This window comes from Aedes aegypti, chromosome 3, assembly GCF_002204515.2.
Source record: "Aedes aegypti strain LVP_AGWG chromosome 3, AaegL5.0 Primary Assembly, whole genome shotgun sequence".
NCBI classification, from domain to species: domain Eukaryota; kingdom Metazoa; phylum Arthropoda; class Insecta; order Diptera; family Culicidae; genus Aedes; species Aedes aegypti.
In genome coordinates this window covers 21,303,373-21,324,379 of record NC_035109.1, presented here as the reverse complement: position 1 = coordinate 21,324,379, position 21,007 = coordinate 21,303,373, and positions in this window count along the sequence as shown.

Genomic DNA, 21,007 nt, shown 5'->3' with positions numbered 1-21,007 from the left:
CAATGAAGGCGTAGGTTATTTGTTATATCAATACTATATTAGGTCTTCCATCAGGATTGATTGATAGTGCTTTCGAATCCTTTTTTGACAATAGTATGTATAGAGTATGGCCCATAAAAAAATGCGAAAATCGTCATATCATGTTTAATGGTAGTTTTTACATAAAAAATGTGAAAGAAACATAAATATTATTCATTACTTGTATTGTATAATCTATTTAGACTCAGTTTTTTGCTTTGAACATGATTTTTATCTGTTACTTTCACCTTACCAGAGAGGAATTGGAAGCATACCTTCAAATGTTATCATGCGGACGTCAAGTTCAATATCTTTGTGATGAAAGCTTCTATAACATCAACGATGACGTCAGCTTCTTCACAGGCCTTGTCTCCAGCATACGCCCATATCAAGTGATAGAATTGGTTCATTCCTGGGTCATAGGAGACTTAAACATATTTTCGAAAAAACGGCTCATTTTGGAGAGCTTTAATTGAACTTCATATAAGTGTGATAAGCAGCTCCGTTTTGCTCAAAACCTATGAGCTAATATTGATATAAGTTGTCTCTAACCGAAGGAACAAATTTCATCCTCAAAAATTTATTATAGGCTTCTGTATATATTTTTTATTCAACTTTAACAAAAAATAAAGGCATATCAAACCTATAAGACGCAAATGCCCTAAAAACTATGACCCTGGAAAAATATTTTATTGTGATCATGAAAAACGCGTTCTCTAAGAATTCCTCAATTTTCTGATACCAAACAAACTAAAATTTTCAACAATAAAGTGTGGTTTTTGAAGGTGGAAAGTTTATCACCAGAGTATACGACAATCAGACGCTGTTTCTTGCTTTGGGCGGACAAAACCTTTGAGCTTTTTTGCTTTATTACATTATTTAGGAGAGTAAGAAAAATATGACAAAAATTGTCCTGGATAGCTAAGTTATGTAAGAATATACTACAATAATCAGAAATTACATTCACTAGCTAAAACAATGAAAATATCGCTTGTGGACGCTATATTCACGTTCAAACATTTTTCGCATTTTTTTATGGGCCATACTGTTGAATGTACATTAGACTGATGCAAATTTTGAAGTTTTTGCTCCCCTATGCTTAAACGGTGTCAATTATGTTGAAAATCCTTCTCCCAAAATTTGAACTGATTTGGAAGAAATTTGGTTGTGCACACGCCATTTGAAGTTTATATGGAAATTACTATGGAAAAGCCAAATCTTTTGTGTTCAGTCCTCTATCTGCTCGTCATAAAAATATATTAGAAAGCGAAAACACTCTTCCCATGTAAAATCTTCCCAGCTACAACTTTGCCGAAGACCGCATTTTGTTGGGACGTAAGGATAATTTGTTATTCTTGATTCCAAAGTCTAAACCATGCTGAGATGATCATTCAATTACTTTCAGAGCAACACTGCTGTTTTGCTGTAGAACATAGTAGCCTGGATTACTTTGATCTATTCTTCCCGCCAGGAGCACCATTGTTGCCTGCCGAATAGTTGGTGAAGCTTACTGAAGGCAAACCCACTTTATGATGATGAGTAACAATTTTTCCTGACGTCCAATCAAAATGTGGTCTTCGGCAAAGTTGTAGCTGGAAGAATTTCACAGGAGAAGGGTGTGTTCACTTTTCCATAAAATATTATAACAAAGAGCTAGAGGGCTGAACACAAACGGTTGACGATTTCCATATTAATCTCCATATAAACTTCAAATGGCGTGTGCACAGTGAAATTTCTTTCAAATCATTTCAAATTTTGGGAGGATGCTTTTTACCATAATTTAAATCGTTTAAGCATAGGGGAGCAAGAATTTCGAAATTTGCATCACTCTAATGTACATAAAACTGATTGCGATTTCATTGATAAATTAAAAATATATTGCATGTACAAGTTGTCCACTTTATAAAATGAACATTCCTTAATAAATTATTTTAACAACATTCTGCATCTAATTTGGGTGCAGGTCGTTAGGCCGAAAGAATCGATACTACTATTTCAAATGGCTTACTCATTCATCACTGTTTTTTCCTTCTCTTAATCAAAGGCTGTTCTTTCTAGTTATATTTGACAGCGGATATTGTGTGCTTCTAGATTAGTCAATTTATCCTGATCTAATAACCAAAAATTCATTTGACCTGAAAATTCATTCTTATTAGTTAGTTACCCATTCGACGCTATTTTCGGCATAAGGACCCTTTCGGTCTAACGTAGTTGTAAGAAAGATGCGCGAAAGCTGACATTTCTGTGAAAGTGGGAGCTAATCGAGCAGCGAGAGCTGTCAAAGCGTGTGCCAAACGAACATGCGTTATGTTTGTTTTGAACTTTTCTTGAGGAGTATTGTAATTCGCTTGAAATTATTGAGCTTGAGCTTGAGCTTGAGCTTGAGCTTGAGCTTGAGCTTGAGCTTGATTGGCCGCCCGTGGATGCACTCCAGTATCGCCAGATCAGCTGCACTTACACAAGGAACCAACCGAATGACTGCTTGTGTCTAACAGGCATCCTCAGTGTATAAGTGCTGGTGATCTTCTATTTTTATGCAACAATGGCACCTGCCACGTCAGAATGCAGACCAATGAGGGGAAGGGGGAGGAATTGATGATGCGTTGAACTGGCTCCCACGTAGACCGTATATTCCACTGCATCCACGCCAGTTCATGCGGGAGTGTATGGATTGGGGGAAAGGCATGGCAGAGAGGTTTGCTTTTGTGGTTAGCAGACTGCCTATGTATCAGGCGTAAGAAAAGCGTGCGCGTGGAAGTAGGAAGCGTTAGGGAAACGGTTTCTTGTCCGTCTCTGGTTCTAGCGTTTGCTATGAACGAATAGTTTGAGTGTGATATATTTAGAATGGAAGATAGAAGCAAGTGAGAGATATACAACTACAAAGTACGAGGAAAGGGACGAGCCTGGGATTGAACCCATGACCTTCTGCATATGAAGCAGAAGCGGTAGCCATCAGACCACCAACCCCGTCGATTGTAATTCGCTTGAAATTATTCTGGTGAAAGTTGTTTTGAACAGAGCAAAGAATATGAAATATTTTACTTTTTGAATTTTTGTCAATGCGACATTCAGTTGTTGATTTTTTTTGATGTTTATTAGTTTCGAAATGGAGCTCAAAGATCTTAACGAAACAAATTACACTTTTTTTTGCAATGAGGAAGTCATGTCCGTGTTGCAATATTATTCTCGACGCTGAGCAAACTTAGCACTGCTGGTCTGTTGCCAAATCATTCCATTTTACTTCCGCTTATCTCTCATATGAAGGATCTCTAGTCTAACGACCCATTCGGCCTAACGGCATTCGGCCTAACGGCATTCGGCCAAACGGTATTCGGCCAACGGGATAGAACCTGGACGACCCCTAATGATGTATCATTATCGCTAAAAAACTTATTTTCGTGTGTGTGTTTTTTGAATAAAAATACTGCAAAAACCCCGACAAAAATTGCTATGCTTTTGTTTTGCTTATTTATTTATTCAAAGGCTCAAACGCCATAAGGCATAATCTTTAACACACAAAGTTTGAACTCTGTGATTAATTAAGCACATACACTTCCATACAAGCTGGTAAACTTGCATGTAAGTTGCTTAAAAACGTTAAATAATGCATGTGTAGACTAATGTTTGCGTAGAATAACACATCCTTAAAATATGCATCCCTTTTGAAAAAAGTAGAAAAGTTTGAAAATCTTTAAAAAATTGACGTATCTTCTTAATTTTGAGCCTATTTAGTAATTGTTTTGAATATGAAAAAAATACTTTGGATCCCGCAAGCATGATCGAACACAATCCTAATTTGATAGTATTTTGTACCATAATTGAAGTAAATATGGACAAATTACAATTTTGGTTAAGCACCTTCTGTCCCTCAGTTTCGGACAGCTTGATTTGTTATATGAAATCTTTGCAATTATTGCATCAGTGTCTCAAAACACTTTCATTTTTCATGGGTTCCGTCGACCATGGTATCAAACATGCAATAAAATTAAGAAGAATGAACATTCATAACAACATCGTAAAATGTGCTAAAGCCTGTCCACGTTAAATTTCGGACACCCAAATAATGGCAGCAAAAAAAAGTTACTCATAATTCAACAAAAACAATTGTTTATTCCAGAATAAAAGAGTTATATCTACAAAATAAACAGTTGACAAGGATGTTAATCCTTCTTTCTGTAAAATTCTCGAACTTTCTGTGGTACACCCGCCATCAGTGTCCGAAATTTATCGTGGACAGGCTTTATTTTTTATCATATATGGGTTTTTGATAGGCATCTTGCAAACTAAGAAAAACTCAAATTATTTTTGTAAATGTTGCAATTGCATTGAATTGGTAATTATAAACGATTTCTATAGTGTACACATTCAATGATGTTCAAATTTACAGAATTCGAGGCATTTCCAGATCGTGTCCGGTATTTGGTGCCACCTTTCAAGATCGATCAATTTGGTACTAAAATACATCATCAAAACTCAATGTCAAAATTCATATTTATATTTTCAAATTTATTTTTGTACACTATAAAAATGATAATATTTATCATAAATGGGTAACACGAGCCCATCAAATCAATATTTTTCGAATTATGAATTTAGTGGCTTAAGTGTCCGGTACTGGGGGATCTCCCCCTATCTCTTATGCCCTCATTTTTGATATTTTGTGAAGAGGGGGGGGGGGGCACACAAATGAGGAAGGGGAGGGGAGATTCATACAAACCTTACTTAAATTGTACCACAAACAATCTGTGGTTTTACCAAATGAGCTTGCATAACAAAGAACACCTTGATGTAAGAAATGATTGTGATGTTTGAAATGGTACAAATAAAAGAATAAAAAATCAAAACCAAAAATGCTTTGTTTCGTTTTTGACATTTGCATAAATTGAATAATTATGAGCTTGAAAGTATAAATAAAACTAAAAAATATTGTCGTCGTCACACTGTTTGTGCCTGCCTCAGGACGTTACTGACATGTGCTATCTAATGATAAAAACGATAACAGCACATTAAGATTTTTATCAATTGGGGGCCAATATTAAGGAAAAGAGTTGTTTTTTCTTACTTCGGTGATAAAATGAATATAATTTACAGTCATAAAACAATGTTTTGTGTCAGTTACTACACAATATCCAACTATACTTGTCATCAGTTTTCACCAACAAATTGAAACGCTCAAGTTGTCACTTGACAACGATCTATTCAATTACACTTTCCATTTCGGTATTCTGACAAGTCCAAATTGCTCGGCTCGATGCTTTTTCCCACACACAGAAACGGCACCGTCAAGCACAAGTGTGACTCTTAATTCTTCAGATTTCCCAAACTTCGTCTTCGGTTGCCATCCAATCCAACTTCTTCTAGTGGATCTCTATGGCAGCCAAGCACATCATAAATATATGCAAGCAGACCATTCATCATCGTCGTCCACACAGCTTCTAGGAAACATTCAACGGTAATGTTGTAAGCGCCAATTTCTCACACACAAAAAGCTCAGCACCCATAGCTTCCGTCGGCCTCCACCGACCGGTGCAGAAGTGCTTCAGTAAGGTGGCCCATTTGTATATGAGAAAAATCAAGGTGTAAAAATCCTAAGTTAAAAGCCCAAAATGTGTTCATTTGGACCCTCACAAGCAACTGTCAAAGTTTTAGCAGAATCCTTCAACTCTACCGTCGATCCACCGAGGGAGAAACCCGATCTTCACCAACACGTTAAGTCCCCTCTCACAAATTTTCAAAGTAGCTTCTGAGGGTCCAAATGAACACATATGAGGGATACAACTTTAAATATGATTGAACTTAAACAGCCATCATGGGCCACCCTACTGCTTCAGTTTCAGTTTGGTCAATCGTTCCCCCAGCATGGGGGTCTCTTAGTAGAAGCATTAACCTAAGAATGCTAATGTCGCTGCTGTTCGTGTTACCAACATCTAGTTTGCCACGCGCTGACAGCTTGCGTACCGGTCCTCAAAGTGTCAAATAAATTTTAGAACCGTCCACTACAACATGGCATCGAACAAACAATGAAAAGATACGGTTAATGGTGATAATAAACTAATTCAGTTTTGTGAGAACAGTGCCATTAGCGTTCTACTAGGGCAAGTGTACCATTAGTGGTGCACCTAAGGGAAAACTGCTAAAACACGGTGTTAAGATCATGAAATATATGATTTTAACGTATCATTCGATAGATCTTAAATCCATCTATCATTCAAATGTATAAAAATCACGATTCATTTGAAATTTCCCTGCAAAAAGCCTTGCACCAATAATAGGAACACTGTTCCTTTAGTGGAGGTATATTTAAAGGATGGTTCCTTTAGTGGCGCAAACCATTGATTTCTTATGGGACCCTCCACTATGGGTACTGATGCACCACTATAGGTGCAAAGGAGCAAAAAAATTAAGCAAAATAATTGTTTTAAATAGTTTTACGGTTAAATTTCATGAATATTATTCGATTACTTGTATCATTTTCGCATCGTACATAATACAAAAATATCACATAATCATTTATTAGCCCGAAACATGCCAAAACACACTACCTCCACTATTGGAGCTACCTCCACTAAGGGAGCGTTTACCCTACTAATATTTCTATTGGTCTCTTCCATCATCATCGTGGTCGCAATTGCTGCAGGGCACTCGTTTATTTCAGTCTCTCGCCGGCAGCCAGCAGGGTGCTGAATGAAGGTGGTTAAAATTCAATCTTTATGCACTTCACTACAAGCGCTTTTGGGGGAGATGCATCCCAGGTGGCAACTTACAGCACATAGAAAGTGGTCAGAAGCCGTAAATTCCGCAATCAATGGGTCATGATAGGGGCACAAAGCAGTACGACGGCACACTCGGAAGCTTCTTCGGCGGCAACATGAGCTCATATATTGGATTGTAATGCGATACTTCCCACAACGGACCGAATGGAAATCGAGCCGCTCAGATGGACGAGGAAACGCTGCTAATTGAATTACAATTCATGTGTGTATGCACGTATTACCGATATACCAGAGGTTTGCAAACTTTTTGGCTTGACGCCCCTACCAACTTTATGAGAATGGCACGCGCCACCTACACTGAAGTTGAAGAATCGACTTATGTGTGCATAACCTTTTTTACAGTTTTATGAATTCCTTTTTATTTGGTACAACATAATAATTTCTCGTTTGTTTTTATTCTACATCGTTTTGGTTTTAATTACGCATTTATAAGGTAAATGAGTTTAGTAATGCCCTCTGCTTTAATGACATTATCTAATTTATTGAAAAAAAAGAAGATAATTCGTTAGGTGGGTTTTCAGTTCACGATAACGAATATTTTTTATTATTTTTTTTTATGAATTTTTGTACAAATTTGACCAAATTACAATTCTTTACAATCCATTGTAGCTCAGGCAATTTGGGAGCTACTGCGATAAACGACCCAGTGCCGCTTGAAATGGATCGAAATTCAAGTCGATTTACTCGGGCTAAGTGCATACCGTCAGTACCCCCCTCCAATTCAGAAGACGGAAATTTTCCGGCTCAAGGTCGAGCATTCCTTTCGAACCGATATACATGTTACCTGCGAGACGGCATCAAGTTTTCATCGTTTCGGTCCCTTGAGGGGCAAACGTCGTCGTTGGCCCCACAAGTCAATTTGTTTGCGAAGATCGCCGGGTCATTGCGAGCGTCGACGGCCGAAAATTGATCCTCGAGGATCAAGTCGGTTGAATACGCAGAATGGGAAGCACTTCTCAGCGAAAAGCGGCTCTTCGGTTGGAATTTTATCGGAAGTGGAATCGAAATGGTTTGGTACACAATTGATTTTTCTGATTGTCGAGGATTGTGATACTCGTATTTAAATACGTTGGACAGCGTGTCCACACTCCAAGGGTTCAGGTCACTAGACTGTCTCTTCGTTTATTTACCTAAGGTCTTAAATACTAGATTACATTTGTTCAGGTAACTGTTTATTGTGTATTGTTTGTGTTTATAAATAACGGTGCTCAAGAGCGGGTAGCTCTTGGCATTGGATGGATGGTTTGGGTTTTTTCTTGAGGCTGTCATAAACAAGCGGTTTATGGCGGTCGGGGTTTTTTGTAGTTTGCAAAAAAATGGTTTGTTGCTGATGGCTTGGAAATTACTGACCTAAACGAGGTAATTAGTGCTTGCTAAAACTAATCAGTATTTATTGATGCTAAACAGTATTTATTACTCTACTTGGTATACTACACCTCCCCCCTTTAGGAGAATGGTGTAACCATTCGGAAAAAAGAAAATATTAGTCTTAATGTATCGGTAAAAGTATTTAACTAGCTTTTAAGCTTTTATTAATCTATTTTTATGGACTTTGGTGACTTTATTTGTTACAGTATGTTTGATGAAGCAATTTGGCTCTTCTAATTTTACAATTTTGTATGGACCTATATAAAAGGGATCTAGTTTCTTCCTGTTTTCGTTTGTGATGTATACTTTATCTCCTGCATTTAATGTGATGGGGTTTACATTTGTATTTGCTGTATTTTGCCTTTTGTGTTTATTTTTAATTAAATTGTTTCTTGCTATTTTGTTTGAATTTTGAAGTCTAAATTTTAGTTCTGCATCATATTGTTCGAAGTTATACATTGGTTCGACTTCTAAACTTAAGTTTTTAGACTCTTGCGGTAATCTTGCCTTTCTTCCAAAAATTAATTCATAAGGAGTATAACCATGTTCTGTGTGAGGTGTTGTATTAAATGAAAATTCATAGAATTTGACCCAATCATCCCAGTCTGTTTGATGAGCATTAGTAAAACATCTCAGATATTCGTTTAAACATCTGTGATTTCTTTCTAATGTTCCAATAGACTGTGGGTGATATGCGGTGGAAAAATTTTGTTTTATTTCTAGGAGTTTACAAATCCGTTCAAGAATCTCGTTGTTATATTCTGATCCTTGATCGCTTCTGAGCTCCAAGAATGTCCCATAAATCAAAATAAAATTGTATACCAATGCTCTAGCTAATACTGCTGCTTCTTTGGTTGGTACCGGTACTAGTACAATGTACTTGGTAAGGTTGCATTGTATTGTTAAAATATATCGGTTACCATTATTTGTTCTTGTCAGTGGTCCTGCAGTGTCCACTGAAAGTACTTCAAATGGTTTAGATGGAGTTGTAGTGACAACTTCTGGTTCCTTAGTGTGTCTTGTTATTTTGTTGATTTTGCATTTTTCACAATTTCTGACGAACTTGGATATTATATGTTTCATGTTTTTAAATTTGTAAATTTCTCTTAATTTCAAATAGAGCCGATGTTGGCCTACATGACCTCCCGTAGGTGTCATGTGATACTGTGATAAGATTTTAATAATTTCTTCTTCGTTCTCTATAAACGTCGGAGGTTTATAAAGAATTATCTCATACGTGGAAATGGCATTGTTTGCGATTTCCTTTAGTGTATGTAAAGAGATGAATTTGAAGATTTCGTTTTCCATTGACAATGCAAGCTTGTCTCTTTTGTAAAATTTCATATATTTCATTAATTCTAGAAGAGCAAACTCTAAGGCTTGACTTCCATTATCGCGCGTAAATTTTGTTGTAAATTGCTTGAGTATCTTTCTGCTGTTATGATTTAATAATATTATCGTTAATTGATTATGGTGCACTACACAATCAAGTTTTAAAAGTTTCTGGACCTCAGAAGGATTTTCAGTTTCACGCACAACCAGGTGATCAGTCTGTAAATGTGGTTCCACTAATTTTTGAGGTGTCACTTTATCTTGCCCTAAATTTTGTTTCTTAAACATGGATCTAGTATTTACAAATAAAATGGATAGTTGCTTAAGTTCTTCGGAGTTTAGGACAATTCGTGAAAGTGCATCTGCACCCACGTTTGCTTTTCCAGGAACGAATTCTATATCGAATTCAAATTCCTCCAAATCTAATCGTATTCTAGTCAGCTTAGATGTAGGTTTTTTCATATTAAATAAATAAACTAATGGACGATGGTCTGTACGGACCTTAAATCTTCGTCCATATAAATAAGGTCTAAAGTAATCGATTGCCCAATGAATGGCGGTTAATTCTTTTTCTATAATTGGTTTATTTCTTTCGCCTTTTGTAAAACTTTTACTGGCGTATGCTATGGGTAAGTCTCCTTCTTCGTAGCGTTGCGAGAGGATTGCTCCGCACGCCACGTCTGAAGCATCGGTAGTCACTATGAATTCTTTAGTGAAATCCGGGTATCGTAATATTTGGGGTGACATTAAATACATTTTTAGTTTATTGAACGCTTCGTGGTGTACTGAATTCCATTCAAATTTTGTGTCTTTTCGTAACAGATCATTCAGTGGTTTTGCTATGTTTGCAAAATTCGGGACGAATTTGCGGTAATAATTGCAGAAAGCTACAAATCGACGAACTTCGTCTGCATTCGTAGGCGTGGGAAAGTTTTCCACGGCTTTGAATTTGGAATCATCTGGAAGAATGCCATTGCTTGTTATTTTGTGACCGAGATAAGTCACTTCCGTTCGGAAAAAATTGCATTTGTTCGGGTTCAACTTGAGGTTGTAATATCTCAGTCGTTCGAATATTTTTCTCAAATTGTCAAAATGGTGATTGACAGAACATCCTACGACAACAATGTCGTCAATGTATACAAATGCGCATTCTGGCGTTAAGCCTGCCATTGCTATGTTCATCATCCGTTGGAAACTATTTGGACTAATATTCAGTCCAAACGGTAACCTTGTAAATTGGAAATGTCCGGATGCTGATGAAAAGGCTGTATATTTGCGAGAGTCTTCATCTAGTGTTATTTGATGAAAACCCGCCATCAAATCTAATGTACTGAAATACTTGGCTCTTCCCAATTGGTCAAGTATTGTGTCAATACGTGGAAGTGGAAATTTATCTGCTAAGACTTTTTTGTTTAACTGTCGGAAATCGACAACAAGTCTCCACTTTTTTGTATCATTGTCCGATTTCTTCGGAACTAATAAAATTGGTGAGTTGTATGATGAAATAGATGGTTCTATTATTTCATCATTCAACATTTTCTGAATTTGGGCTTCCATTTCGCCATTTTGTGAGTGTATATTTTTGTAGTTGGGGATATACACAGGGATTTTATCGTTAACATGTATACTTTGGCTGTAAAAATTGTTCGTGGGTAGTTTTTCATCGGGTAGACTGAATATATCTTGGAATTCTGTGATGAGCGCTTGGAGATTTTTCCTTGCAAATTGTGGTACTTTATCGAAATTTATTTGTGAGATAACTTCCTGTACTCTATCTGAGTTCTGCGTTTTACTCAAATGATTGTGTTTAATGGTCACATAATGATTTAACGGTTCAATTTTTGGTTTAAAATTTTGTATTAGTACTTCTTTCTCAGTAGTGTTAATGAATTTTACACATGGTGAATTTTGGGAGACTAAAGTGTTTCCACAAAAAACACCGGGAAGTATCTCTTGTGAATGCACTAAGGTGTCCTCTGAGACATTGAAGTTTGGAATTTTTCGTACTACTTCGCACCTTGCTGGTATAAGTATTTTTCCGTTGTAGTTGTCTTCAATGGGAATCGATATTTCCGATTGTTGAAATTTGAAATTTAGCAGCCAATGCTCGTAGTCAATGGTGCACTTAAATGTTGTCAGGAAATCACGTCCGAGTATGCCATCGGTTGGAATGGGGAAGTTAGATTCTACTAACTGGAAATTGTGGTTAACTATTAATCCATTATTAAATTTTAGAGGCGTAATGGCTTCGGCTAATGTCTCTTTTACGCCATCGGTAATTCCGGTTATTCGATAGTTTTTGCTCCTGTCTACTACTTGGTGTGGTAGGAGTTTATCTACTTTCATGATTGATATATCTGCTCCACTATCGATTATAAATGAGCATATTGAATTGGTCATGCCAACAAATACGTTGACGAAATTCGCTGCGCTTAAATTTAGTGCATATATTGTCCCAGATTGGCTTGGGATGCCAAATCCCCTAAAAAAGAGTTGTTGTTTGTTACAGGTTGAGATTGCGGGATTTGTGCAGAATTTGTAAATTGTTGTTGCATTTGTGGTTGATTTTGATCTGTTTCTATGTTTGTGGCATATATCCGACGGAAGCAGTTATGTCCGCCTCTGCCGTGATAATTGCGATTGGATTGTACGTTTTGTGGGTGATGTGAGGATCCATTACCTCTTTGATAATTTCTGCCAAAATTTTCCCTTTCTTGAGGTTGTTGACGTCTAAAATCGTTATTTCGAAATTCACGTCTGTTATTGTTGTAATTATTGTTGTAGTTAGAATTGTAATTATCATTATAATTGTAATTGCCGTTATAATTGTAATTACCTCGGCTCCGATTAGTGACACTCCGGTTCCTATTGAACTGCCGATTGGTATGAAAGTTTAATATTTGGGAGTTGTTAGTGTTGCTGTTTGCATTTTCAGCAACTTTCTGTATTGCCTGTTTCACGTCTGTGAAATTTCCGGCTTTTAAAATAATTCTGGTCTCGTGGTTGGTTACTCCGGTTGCGAGTGCATCTACGCCTGCTTTTGTAGCCATTTTCTTTGCTACGTTGTCGGGAACTCCGCTTGCTATGTAAGTCGCACGGAGTTGACTGCAGAGGGAATCGACATCATTACAAAGACTGTCGATATCCCCTTTTTGTTTTATTGTTTTTAGTTTTGCCAAAACACTTTCAGGTGTTACTATTTCTTCGCACCTTGACTTTACGTTGTCAATTAAAGCATCGATGGTTGTAAGATTGTCAGGCAGACCTAGTCTTGCCTTGCCAGTTAGTCTGGTACGTAAAAATTTTATTGCTGTTTGTAAATTTGTTCCGTCGACCGATTCTTTTAATAGATTGGCCGAGTCAATGAATGTATCTAGTCCATTGGGCGAACCATCATACGGCTGTACAATGGCGGTAGCCAATTTGATATCGAGAGGCATGGTGGTGGTAGTAACCGTTACGTTAACTTCTTGATTTTTGAGGCTCAATCGATTGCAAATAATTGCTGCTTTGGCTATTGCCTTAAATGTTGGTAGTATTTTGGATCTGTCTAGAATTGTGTGACATTCCTCAAATATTAACTTTAGTTTCTCGTAGTTTGTTACTTCAAGGTCCCAAACTTTTGGTGTTAGTCTATATTCGTATGACTTTAAAATGGTTTTGTACTCGTTACGAAAATCTTTTAATTTTTTCGGATTTTTGTAAGATTCCTTGGAGAGTTCTAGCCCTGTTAATACTTTTCTTTAGGTTTTGGTGTTCCCTCTTTGTTTCTTCTTCAATATCTCTTAACCTATTCATTCAAGAGGCTTTTAATTGACTGAGTTTCTCGTTAGGCTAGTTTGCAATAATTATTATTGTCGTTTTTTTTTGTTATAATACTAATAGTTATTCAATCCGTTTAATAAAACATACCGTTTTCTGCCAGTTCCATCCGGGTTGCTCATTGCTCATTCCTCTGCTAGCTGGTTAAAACATGCCTGTTTCTGTTAGTCTCGTCTGGTTTGCTTATTGCTCGTTCTGCTGCTCGTTTGTGACATCTGCGATAATCGATCGATGCGCTGTCGCGATGATGATCTGCATTAATTTCCTGTTCGCACTTTGCTTCTTTCTTCTTTGTCTGTCATAGTATACTAGCGCAATTGCTAAACAAGCTAGTGCTATCACTATTATTACCGTTAGCACAAGCTCACTGTTAATGTTCGATTCAATTTCGTGCACTGTGGTCGTTTCGATCGAGGTGCTGCTCCACGATGTTGTTGGTATCGTCGTTGTCGTCGTTGTCGTCGTTGCAGAAATTGGCCAGCAGCCACTCATTCCACACACTATTTCGAACATTTGCGTATTTTACGGGTTTGGTCACTTTAAACTTTAGCCTGCCACTTCGTTTCCATATTGTTCATGCGGATTTCTTGTTGCATAGTGTTTTGTAACGATTTCTTCTGATATTTGTTGTATAGACGTAGGATCAGGTATCCAACAAGCACGACACTGATGGTAATGGCAACACCGACCATAATTCGGATTTCTGTTGTCGGTATTTCGACGGTGTTCGAAATGAAATTATCCGACGTGAACCATCCCATTGTGTTTGACTTTCTTTGCACACAAATCACTGGAGTTGGGAGTTTATTGTTGCGACGATAATTGTTCAAAGTCGTGATTTTCACTTCACTTCACTATTCCTCGAGCTGTGTTGAGAAGAGGCTCAAGTCACAGGTCGCCATTTGGTACACAATTGATTTTTCTGATTGTCGAGGATTGTGATACTCGTATTTAAATACGTTGGACAGCGTGTCCACACTCCAAGGGTTCAGGTCACTAGACTGTCTCTTCGTTTATTTACCTAAGGTCTTAAATACTAGATTACATTTGTTCAGGTAACTGTTTATTGTGTATTGTTTGTGTTTATAAATAACGGTGCTCAAGAGCGGGTAGCTCTTGGCATTGGATGGATGGTTTGGGTTTTTTCTTGAGGCTGTCATAAACAAGCGGTTTATGGCGGTCGGGGTTTTTTGTAGTTTGCAAAAAAATGGTTTGTTGCTGATGGCTTGGAAATTACTGACCTAAACGAGGTAATTAGTGCTTGCTAAAACTAATCAGTATTTATTGATGCTAAACAGTATTTATTACTCTACTTGGTATACTACAATGGGAAGATTTGCAATGGCAAGTTGAATCGTTGTGTCAAGCTTTGGCCGTTTTATGATACTTGTGATAAATTCAGCTTTACAAACATATATCGGCTTAGCAAAATGCAATATGCAATTTGCTGCTATTTTGTCTTTCTTTTTGTCTTTATATTGTCTCATTTTTGCTTAAATATTTTTGTTTCAGCTAAAATCGTGAATATATCTAGTTTGATAAAGTCTTTCGGGATCACCAAAAATGACGTCCATCATTTGGGGGAGGGTGGTCATTATGGAGTTAGTGAGTCTACGAAATTGTGACAGTGCATGTAATAGGTATTGATAAAAGCGTGACAAGGAGGGGTCAGGGGCCTAAAAATCCCCGAAAAATGGTGATCACTATACATCAATCTTCCCTTTTGAAAACGATCCCAGATAGATCAATGGACGTAACCAGAGGGGGCATGTATAGACAAGTCTCCTATGGCCCATATAACGTAATTCCGTCGAGATTCCGGTGATTTTTTTTTCCGAATACTGTAAAAATTTGCCGTAGGAGAACGGGTGGTGAAATGAACACCTTAAGAAAATCATCGTGTTGCTAATAGAAAAACGAGAAATTTGTATAGTTTTATCCCACAACATCTAAAATAGGGATATTTTCTATAGCAGCGACATGGATTCAGACTAAAATAGCTAAATTTTCACATATTTTTGGCGCAACCAAAAAACGATGTAAATGTTCATTTTACCTGCACTATGTGGGTAAAATGAACAGCTGTTGGTGCACAGTTCGAACGAAACGTGTAAATTTCTGCGACATATAATGCACATAATTGGAGCGTGGTATATAATGGATATTTACATGACATGTCATGTAAACTTCAATTATATGTCATGTAATCCAGCAGGATTCTGCGTGATTACATGACATATAACACAAATTTACATGATTGCAAACTTAAATTTACATGACGTCATGTTTACATCGCATAAATGAAGTTCACATGACGTGTAATCTTCATTATTTTAAACTGTGTGGTAAAATGAACATCATGAAAAAATCGTGAGCAAAATGAATATTTCTGAAAATTTTTATTGCCTTACCGAAAATGTATCCATTAATGATTGTAACCCATTCAAAAAAGTATTAGATTTGACATCATATGATAACGATATTCTCCTCACTGAAAAACCTCAAGTCTTCCGAGCTAAAAGTTACGTCAGTGTCAATTTCTAAACTTGGTTTTCTAGAATCTTAGTTTTCAATGATGTTTTACTCATGTTTTAACAAGTGGCTCGGTAGCTTAGTTGATATAGCGCTCGTCTAGCTTACAAGAGTCCTGGGATCGAATCCCAGCCGAGTACGTGTTTTTTTTATTTATAATTTCACGCATAATTTGCCCATCATGAGTTAATTAATTTTAAACCGTACGGATTGAATTACAGAACAGCTCAATATATGTGTCAACATATATTAGAGTGTACTGCGTCTCTATGGTAGTCATGTAGTCACTTGAATGCAAACGACACGTTGATGGCCTTCCTCATCTATATACTTCTCCAATACAGTTGTTGTGGAAGCGATGTAGGGTAAGTGTACCAGTTACGGACATAGTTGTGCTTATTCTGCGCGGCGTGTGAGGTGACACGAGTCGAATGAGGTGACAATTGTCGACTCGCTTCCATTTGATTAACATTAGTCGTCTCACGTCACTCGCGGTGAGAGCGACTCGTCTCGACTCACACGCCGCGCAGAATAAGCACGAGTGGGTCCTAATTTCGCCATACGTAATTACTTTAATTTCTTCAAAATTTGAAAATTTGTGTTTGTTTGTAGAAGTTAGATTTAAGATATATCTTGATGTTAAAACATTCAAAAAGATTTAAAATGTGAAATTTGACATAATTTCTCATATGGCCAAATAGGGAACCACCATGGCCATAATTGGTACACTTTTCCTAGGTATGATTGGCAAACAGTTTCAACACTAAATAAATCGAACTCGCTCTGCGCGCGTGTGTAGTATACTTGAGATGGATGGATATAGACTATAAGAAGGGTTTGCGTGCTCTGTTGGGATTTTAATTCGAAACTTGTAACCTTCCGTGTTACTGGGTCACCAAGTGGTCCGGTAACTTAGTTGGTGAGGCGCTCATCTTGCATACAAGAGTCCTGGGTTCGAATCCCATTCGGGCAAGTGGATTTTTTTTTCATAATTTCACTCATAGTTTATCCACCTTTACCACGCGTAATACGTTAATTAACATTCATAGAGTTGCTTATTTAGTCCCCACGCCATATTTAAAGTACAATAGAGAGAAAAATAAGTTATTTTCAGAAGACTTCTCATAACACAATGAAAATCATCAAAATTGGCAACATTGCTGTAGTGAAATCGAATTTATTACCTAGGTATTACAGTCGACTCTGCACAACTCGATATTCTATAGCTCGATATACTCTATAACTAGATCGATTTTTCGGTCCCTTGAAATTTACATTTATCGTGCTCTCCATAAGTCGATATTTCTATAACTCCATGTCATGTGCGAGATGCATTTCACTCCACAACTCGATCTCCATTTTAAAATCTTTGTAATTCGGTGAAACATGGACAAATTCTTGTTTGGAGTTGAATAAATACTTGCAAGTTGTAAAGAAAGTTGAAAAACATTGATATCTATATAAATAAAAATGGAGTGGTGTTTGTATGTCACGAAATGGCTTCCGAACGGGTCAACCGATTTGAATGATTATTTTTCCGTTTTGTTCGTTAAGTGTTCCGACGTGTTTGTGTGAATAAAAATCCCAGGATATTCACCGGGAAAGTCGGAAAAACGAGCGTGAACGGAACTGTCATTTTGTATGGGACGATCCATAGCGTTTTTCAACAGCCTACTTGATGGCAAGACGAAGTTTGCCGGGCCCACTAGTACATAATATATATAATGTCAGTAAAAATAACGTGATTTTTTGAGCTTCTAGAAAAAAGTTTCAAATAATACTTTTTAAAATACTATCAACAAACTAATATTGCTTTCTTACAGAAGTAATCATACATGTTTGAAAATACAGAAATTTGTTCCTTCGGTTTTAAGATTTTTTATTTGCGTTGGTTTATTCTATAATTCGATAATTCTATAAGTCGATGGTCCCTTCAGTTGCAAAATGATGATTTTTTCAGCACGAGTTGTGCATAGCGTACGGCGAGCCTCGTTGGATAAATACAACGAGTGCTGAAAAAATCGAGTTTTGCAACGAGCTGCATACAACATTTTTTGCAATTGCGAAAATTGCCGTTTAAGGTGAAGATGAATCGAAGCCAAACTTGTAATTTTCAAGAGCATCGATCTGGAGAACCAAACATCCGTTTAAGCTGAAAACTTAAAAGATTGGTCACTAGCTGGTGGTGACCAATCGATTAGGGTTTCAGCTCAAACGTATGTTTGGTTCTCCAGATCCGTGCTCTTGAAAATTTTAACTTTGGCTTCGATTTATCTTCACCACCAGATTTGGGGAAGAACGAAAATTCAAGAATCGAGTATTGCTGAGTGAGTGCTCTTCTATACCATGAAGTCAGAAGCTGCCGCTTGTGCACATTTTCGAGCAAAAAAGCTGTTATTAACATTTTGTTTAAATTACTTTTCATCTGCCGTAGCAGTTAAGAATTTTATTTTTACAGGTGAGTTGATTTAGCCGGCATATAATATGGAAAAAAACACTTTCAATTAACTTAACCTAAATATATAACGCATGAAACGTGGCAATATAGAATTGCAACGATTTTTGTTTACAATTATTAAGAATTTTGTTTCATATTTATTCTAGTGCTTCAACATTGGATATTATATGTAACTCATTAGTACCATACCAAGGAGAGAGCTTCAGAAGCATTTTCAAAATTTTATTTTGAATCCTCTGCAGAGCTTTCTTCCTGAGTAGTGTTTGATCTTTCGACCTTGACGCTTGCTCCTGCGAGGGCGGGCGATGAGGGCAGGATCAAACATGCCACGCGACGGACGAGTAAAGTGAAACAGTGCCACGTTCGATTAGTTCTTTTTGATCCTTCGACCTTGACGCTTGCTCCTGGGCAGTGCGTCAAGAAAGCCCGAGAAGTTGTCAGTTGTTTTCCCTCTCGGGTCGCGCGCCTATTTTCTCTGAGTGCTTTTATATAGCCGAGCAAACGAGTGAAGCTGAAAGTGGATTGTAGCTGCTCAGTCAAGGATGACGGATCAATTGGTGAGCTCGTTTCATGCTACTATTTCTAATCTATAAAATATGTATGACTGCACATTTAATCGTTACAACGGTGGGACGTAAATATGATTTTTCATCAAACTATGAATGGTTCATCACTGAAAAAAAGTTAAACATGAATTGTTCATGTTTAACTTTTTTTTTTCTTTTTTTCAAAACACCCCTTTCATTTTACCTTTATTTTTGTAATTAAAAAAAACTTTGAATTGTTCGACACTACAAGTGTAGACTTGCGAAAGGTTCACTTTATTCAACAAACTTTGGATGGTAAGGTAAAATATAACACATGTTTTCATGGTCTAATCGCTCATTAAAGTGAATCCTGTGACCCAACGATCCTCCCCATTAACAAATATCCCTCCCAGTAACCTCTGTGGAGATGCAGAGGCACACACGGTCTCCAAATAGCAAAGGTTACACACTAACATTCCTTCCCCCAATCCCATCTGACTGTAAGGACGTGGCCGGAGCCGTTATTGATCCTGTATAAATGAAGGCACTGAATTATGCACACTGAAGAAGATTATGGCCAATCCCAGCCGAACTTCTAGTTGATTCTTTGTGCATTTTCACTGATTTTGGTCAATCACGGAATAACAACCATTGATATGTGCAGTCAGTCTAAGCTAAGCTAAGCTAAGAGCTTTCTTCCTGGTATTACAACAGCTAGTCAAAAGCTCGTTCTTAAGAAAAAGTTTTGAATTTCTGTTAATGAGTGGATGAACACATTTTATATATTTGTTATATTCGGCTGGAATTCTCTTAATATGATTTTTGAAAGTTAAATTTTTATCTAGCATGAGCCCTAGACACTTCACTTCATCTTACCAAATTATTGAAACCCCTCCCAGCACTTTTTAATGTATTCGAATCCTCTGAGCAGAACCTCAATAGAGAAACTCAAAAGTAGATTGGAGTACCTTGTACCTTTTAATTCCGCTTTAAATGCTTATTTTTGACAGATACGCGTATTTCGACTACCACTTGCAGTGTTAGTTACTCGTATCCACTCAGTGCAATTAAAGCAATTAAGGGGCCTTACGGGGAGCCTCGGGCTGAATTTCCACATAATAATGAGTCCATTAATTAATGAATTAAGGGGCCATAGCCTACTCGGCCTCACGTAAATGCGGCCCTGGATTCCAGTCGGCTCGTAAATAATTGAAAGTGGAGCTGATAGGATTGAGAATCGCTTCATAGGATATTTTAAATGAAACAGGGACATGATCATTTTCTGTTCATTTTATGTTGGAATTTTCGACTTCTGAAGAGATTGCATAGAAGTTATCTGCAGCGACATAAGCATTGATATTTATATTTAATTTGAATCAATTTAAATGATTAACCATATGAAGGGGGAACTAAAATAAACTGCTACAACAATGGGTATTTCTATTCGAATGTAAGAGATTCGAACGGTTTCCGGATGGAAGAAAATTAGCTTGTGAATGAGCATGATTATAATTTAACTAATGGGTATGAATAACCACCCGATTCTGTTTTTGCACGGATTTTTTTTATACGGCCGTGCGAAAAAATTCCCATACATTTTTTTCCGCCAAAACCTTATTTTTGCATGAAACGTCGAGAAATTGTGTTACTTTTTTTGCACGGTTTTTGAAATTTTGAACTGAAAACTTTTTTTGCACGGTACGCATCCCCCGTGCAAAAACAGAATCGGGTGTATAGTAAGTGATCGTTAGCTCAAAAATGAGAAAGATTGGAGATCATGCTTGGGGAATTCCGACCATGAATAACGTTGCCGTTCATCTGCCTGGCACGAGCCTCAACGATTCGTTTACGCGAAGGGCAACCCTAAAAATTAGACTTATTGTTGCCCCCGCAATTTGTGCATACACACTTTTTGGTATCTTCCTACACAGGACAGGCGTTAAAAGAATCTCCGCAAAACATGCATTTAGCATCTATGCGGCAATGTTTAGTACCATGATCCCACTTTTGGCAACAACGGCACTGAGTTGGGTTCTGAAAATTTTCTCCAGGTTTTTGGAAATGTTTCTATGTCACACGGACATCGAACATAAGTCTTGCTTTTTTCTAAATTTCAATATTATGTAGATAACTTTTGTTAAAGTGAACTAAATAATATTCTTGAGAAGCCCTTTTCG